Below are 6505 nucleotides of genomic sequence, written 5' to 3' on the forward strand. Positions count from 1 at the left end.
AAAAATAAAATAAAATATTATAAGTATATTTTTTTCTTTCTTTTTCCTTTCTTTTATTATTATTCTTTTTTCTTAAAAAAGAATTATTAATAATAATAATATAATTATAATATATTATTATTACTTTTCTGTTTCCTTTACTTTTCCTCTTCCCAAAACAAACATTCTCTCTCTTCATTAAATACTATCAATTCCAACTTTTTATCCCTTCTTTAAAATAACAAAATTTTAGATTATTCAAACTAATTATATTATTTCCAATAATATAATTTTCTCATCCTTCCATAACATCAAACACATATATCTATACTCAAAATCCTAAAATAAATTACCAAGATCATTCTCTTTTATTCATCCATAACAATATAAAAAAAATCAATTTTCATAATTAATTAGATATTCTTCCATAAATATTCAATTAATTATAATCTTCACAAAACAAACAAATCTCTTAATTTATCTAAAATAACACAAATAATTCCAACTTAAATTCAATTCCATTAAGACAAATAACACAAATAATCCTAAAATAAATTACCAAGATCATTCTCTTTTATTCATCCATAACAATATAAAAAAAATCAATTTTCATAATTAATTAGATATTCTTCCATAAATATTCAATTAATTATAATCTTCACAAAACAAACAAATCTCTTAATTTATCTAAAATAACACAAATAATTCCAACTTAAATTCAATTCCATTAAGATAAATTAAATTTAAAATTACCTTAAATTTTGGGATGTTACAATCTTCCCTCCTTTTAGAAACTTTCGTCCTCGAAAGTACTAATCCTCAACAACTCTATAATATCCCTGGGTAATGAGCTCTCATATCATCTTCTCGTTCTCATGTCGCTTCTTTAACTCGATGATTCTGCCACAATACTTTTACTAATGAAATTCCTCTATTACGAAGCATCATCACTTCTCTAACCAGAATCTCAACTGGTTGCACCACATAGCTCAAATTCTCGTCAATCTCTAGTGGTTCATAGTCCACTACATGAGATGGATCTGCCACATACTTTCTCAACATCGAAACATGGAAAACATTATGAATTGCAGAGAGAAATGGAGAGAGAAATGGTGGTAATGCTAAACGATATGCCACAACACCAATTCTCTTTAAAATCTCAAACGGTCCAACAAAACGAGGACTTAACTTCCCTTTCTTCTCAAAATGCATAACATCCTTCATAGTTGCTACCTGCAAGAACACCTTATCTCCCACATCAAACTCAAGGTTCTTTCACCTCAGATATGCATAACTTTTTTTTTTCTACTTTGCGTTGTTTGCATACGTACTCTAATATTCTGAATAAACTCATTAGTAGACTAAACCAACTCATAACCCATCAATCTCTGTTCACCAACCTCATTCCAACAAACAGAAGTTCTACAACATTTACCATACAAAGCTTCAAACGGTGTCATGCCAATGGTAACCTGAAAACTGTTATTATAAGCAAACTCCATCAAATGTAAGTGAGAGTCCCAACTACCTAGAAACTCTAGAACACAAGCTCGTAGCATATCCTCTAAAACTTGGTTCAAACGTTCAGTTTGGCCATCAGTCTGTGGGTGAAAGGTTGTACTAGAAATCTAACCTCGTTCCCATGGCAGTCTAAAGTCCCTTCCAAAACTTGGAAGTAAAAAGTGCATCTCTGTTAGAGACAATCAATACGGGCACTCCATGTAGTCTCACAATCTCAATCAAATATAATTATGCTCATTTACTAGTAGTATAAGTGGAATTTTTTTTTTTGAAATGAAATCTGTCGATTTCATAAGCCTATCGACAATAACCCAAATCACTGTGTAACCCTTCAGGGTTTTAGGCAATTATATAATAAAATCCATAGATACATTCTCCCACTTCCACTCTAATATACTCAAAGGTTGCAACAAACCTGTTGGTTTCTATCTTGGTGCTTTAACCTGCTAGCACACCAAGCACTTACTAACAAGATCTTCCATTTCTCTCTTCATATTACGCTAGTAACAAACTCTTTTCAGATCCGGATACATTTTTGTGCTACTTGGATGCATGAGAAATGGGGAACTATGAGTCTCAACCAATAACCTTGTCTTAATTGCATTTTCTGTTGGCTCACATAATTCTCTCTCAAACATAAGTTCATCATCAAAGGATATGGAAAACTCCTTAACTTGCCCTACTTCTACTAGGCAATGCTTCTCAATCAAACAAGGATCAATGAATTGAACCACAAGAATTCTTTGTCTCAAGATCGGATGTACTGACAACTGAGCTAACTGTGAGGTGACTTCCCCCACTAAAACTACAATCTCAGCTCTCTCGTGGTTTTTGTCTAATGAAACCTGTCTGGTAATAAGTGCTGTCAAAATGTGATACTTTTCTACGAAGAGCACCAACTTCCACATTCGCCTTACCTAGATGGTACAAAATCTCACAATCATAGTCATTTACTAACTGAAACCATCTTTGCTATCTCATACTCAACTTCTTTTGAGTGAAAAAGTATTTTATACTCTTTTGGTTAGAAAATATCTATATCTTTTCATCATACATATAGTGCCTTCAAATCATTAATGTAAAAACCACAACTGTCAATTCCATATCATAAGTTGGACAATTTTCCTCATGACTCTTCAACTGACGAGGAGTACAAGCAACTACTTTAACTTGTTGAATCATAATACCTTTTAAACTTTCCTAAAAGCATCACTATAAATTACGAAACTTTTTGAACCATCATGTACGGTAAGCACGGGAGTTGTACAAGCTTCTGCTTAAGATCCTGAACACTATCCTCGTAGGCTTTGTCCCAAACAAACAGAGTCCCTTTTCTTAGTTAACTGAGTCAAAGGAGTAGCTATACGAGAAAATTCTTATACAAACCGTTAGTAATAACCTGCTGAACCCAAAAATACTACGAACCTCACTGACTATGAAAGGTTGAGGCCAACTGGTAACGACTTCAATCTTTTATGAGATCCACATAAATGTCATCTCTAGATACCACATGGCTTGGAAAGATACTTGGCCTCATCCAAAACTCACATTTTGAAAACTTTGCATACAATTTGTTGACTCGAAGAGCCTCTAAAACCATGTTAAATGCTCCTCATGCGCTGTCTCTATTTTGGAATAAATTAAGATATCGTCAATAGATACAATCACGAAAGTGTCTAAGAGATCGTTAAACACTTTGTTCATCAAGTCGTAAACATTGTTTGAGCATTTGCCAACTCAAAAGACATCATAATGAACTCATGATGTCCATATCACGAACGAAAATCTGCCATAGGAATGTCACTGTTCTCTAATCCTCAACAAGTCATAACCTGAATGTAATTCAATCTTAAAGAACACGGACTTATTGCAGTTGATCAAACAAATCCTCATTCATTGGTAAAAGATATTTATTTTTAACCGACACCTTATTCAACTTTCTACAATCAAAACATAAGTGCATCGACCCATCTTTCTTCTTAATAAACAAAAATTGGTGCACCCCAAGATAACATACTTCGTCGAATGTAGTCCTTGTCAAACATTTCTTTCAATTGCACCTTCAAATCTTTCAACTCTGTTGGGGCCATTTTGTATGAAGCTTTAGACATAGGAACGAGTCTAACTCTTTCTCAATAGCAAGACCAATTTCTGTTTAGCGCGGTAATCTTAGAAACTCTTCTAGAAAAATATCATAATACTTTTTCACCACTGATTCAAATAACAAAGAAACATCGACTTCTCTGGTGTCTACCACACTAGTCAAATACAACAGGTACCCTGGTCAAGCAACTTACTAACCTTCATAGCTGGGATAACTTTTAGCGAAATGATAGTTCCAACCTCTTTGTACTTGAAACTAGCCTCTGGAGAAGGATTAGAAACTACATTTTCGCTGAACATTTTATGTTTACATGGTTAAACTACATTCCAATTTTCAAACTCTAAACTAGTAACTTTTCATTCACGAGAAACTCAAAATTGTTTCTTAAAGTCACATCAAGACAACCATGCTTCATCTTCCTTGTTTCTTTTCCAATACCTCCATTCTAAAACCATTTAATGTCTTTCGTATAAACTTGACCCTGTATTTAGTCCTCGTTAAAACCACCTACATAACTTATTTTTCTTAGATTTCCAATCACAAAACAGACAATTTTGCTAACAACGTCTTACTTTTCTACTACTCGACCACTCCTTTGAACACCTCTACATGACAACATTTTTCCTAAATTTCACCATTAAATCTTTCACCATTAAATCATAACATTCATGTAATTCTAGTTTAACTTACGCAAGGTCATATACATAAACCATACATATAAGCATAAAGCATACCTGACGAGAGACGAAGGGTCGCGTTAGCCATAGGGACACAAAAACATAGACTTACATCGTAAGTCAGTCTACAGAACCTAAAACCTGGCTCTGATACCAACGGTAACGACCCAACTTTTCTAAGTAAGTCGAGGTCGTTAATTTTTAACAAATAAAAGACTTTGATTAATATAAAACAAAACGTAAGCAATTTAAAAAAAACATCTTCAAGTCAGGCCTAATTTTTAAACATTCAATAAAACATAAAATAATACTATTTACAACAAACGTTTGTAAACTAAATTTCAATTCATCTTAAACCTCACAAGAACCCATAAGCGGAAGCAAAAACACGTTTCCTATGGCATCACACTTCCTTCCTGCCCCTCGCCGGTTTCTTACTACCTTTGCCTGAAAATTAAACATAAGAAGGGTGAGTATTTAAATACTCAGTAAGAGACCCTCTACTGGTCCCGTCAGGGGAAAATAAATTATTAACGATCTATTGGGACACCCTGTACAGTCACAGTCTTGTGATCCCGTAGGATACACATCTCAGTCTAACGCCCCGAGGGACGTACATATCAGTCTAGTGTTCTGCAGAAACACATATCAGTCTAATGCTCCCGAAGGTGCAAAATAAATTGGTGATCCCGTGGGACACCTACAAGGTACACATCCCAATAAATCTAACAATTTTCCCCTCATTCCATTCAATCCATCCTTCAGTTGCTTCAAAACATAAAATTGTTTCTCTCAACGTCCTAACAGTCAACTTACTTTACTTTAGTCATCTGTCCGTCAATAATATACTAATACGCCAGTCAATCAACTATACAGTCAATACACCCCTCAGTTCACCAGCACACAATCATACTTTAGCGTAATCGTACACCCAATCTAAACGAGAATCACAAGTTCATATCTACATCTCATACCAACACAATCTACAATCTTCGTCATGTTCACAAACACACACTTATATATATCTTCCATGACATTCACGATATACATTCGACGTTATGTCTACTTCAATTCACATGCATTCATATATATTTTCAGTCAAACCACAGTATACATTCAACACACATACAGTTCACAATCACAATTGAGCCCAGTAGAAAATCTCTTACCTCAAAGTTAGGGAAGCTCCTTAATCAACTAACGTCCTCGAAACAATCCTAAGCATAACAACACAAAATTCAATTACTTTCACGATACATATTCCACTTATTTTCCTCAACGTAAGTTTCAACTCACCGATATAATGGCGAACTGAACCTTCAACAATTCACAATCTGGTTGTGAATGTAAGGGAGCCTAACGTTACTCCCAACACCTCAACGCACGACTCGAACTCGCAGCAAAATCCTAAGTGTGGGTCGGTTAGCGGTCGGCCAAAGGGAACGTGGCGGCTGGGCTTCACGGATGGAGACCGTCGCGAACAGACCGCGAATCTGAACGGTTACAGCAAATCTGAACGGTTACAGCAACTAGTCGGCCGACGTCGATAGCAGATGGAGCGGCGGTTGTGAGCGGGGAGCGTGGTCGACGGAGACAGAATCGGCGATGGAGACGGCAGATCGGCGCGCGGGACGACTGCTGCAAGGTTGCTTCGCGAACCGGAGATGGCGGCCGACGGTTGCAGACGGAGAGGCTGCAGTGACGGCTGGGTATGGTAGAAAAGAAAGAGAAACGGAAGAAGAGAAATTTGGGGTGGCCGGCCGTAGAAAACAAAAAGAAAAGAGGAAGAAAAAGAAGAAAGAAAAGAGAAAGGAAAAGAGAAGGAAGAGAAGAGATGGTTGTGGTCGTAGGTTGAACAGGAAGAGAAAGGAAGAAGATGAATAGGAAAAGAGAAAAATAAAATAAAATATTATAAGTATATTTTTTTCTTTCTTTTTCCTTTCTTTTATTATTATTCTTTTTTCTTAAAAAAGAATTAATAATAATAATAATATAATTATAATATATTATTATTACTTTTCTGTTTCCTTTACTTTTCCTCTTCCCAAAACAAACATTCTCTCTCTTCATTAAATACTATCAATTCCAACTTTTTATCCCTTCTTTAAAATAACAAAATTTTAGATTATTCAAACTAATTATATTATTTCCAATAATATAATTTTCTCATCCTTCCATAACATCAAACACATATATCTATACTCAAAATCCTAAAATAAATTAC

General features: G+C 34.8%; 1 long non-coding RNA gene across 1 annotated transcript; it reads right to left on the reverse strand.

The window, feature by feature from the left end:
* Nucleotides 1-4715: 4715 nt before the first annotated feature.
* Nucleotides 4716-6197, reverse strand: LOC116405544. Its single transcript, XR_004218667.1, has 3 exons — nucleotides 5578-6197; nucleotides 5451-5498; nucleotides 4716-4728 (listed from the first exon to the last, which is right to left on the reverse strand). It is a non-coding gene; the product is annotated as an uncharacterized LOC116405544 (long non-coding RNA).
* Between the last annotated feature and the right edge of the window lie 308 nt (nucleotides 6198-6505).

Source organism: Cucumis sativus, unplaced genomic scaffold, assembly GCF_000004075.3.
Source record: "Cucumis sativus cultivar 9930 unplaced genomic scaffold, Cucumber_9930_V3 scaffold116, whole genome shotgun sequence".
Taxonomy (NCBI): Eukaryota; Viridiplantae; Streptophyta; class Magnoliopsida; order Cucurbitales; family Cucurbitaceae; genus Cucumis; species Cucumis sativus.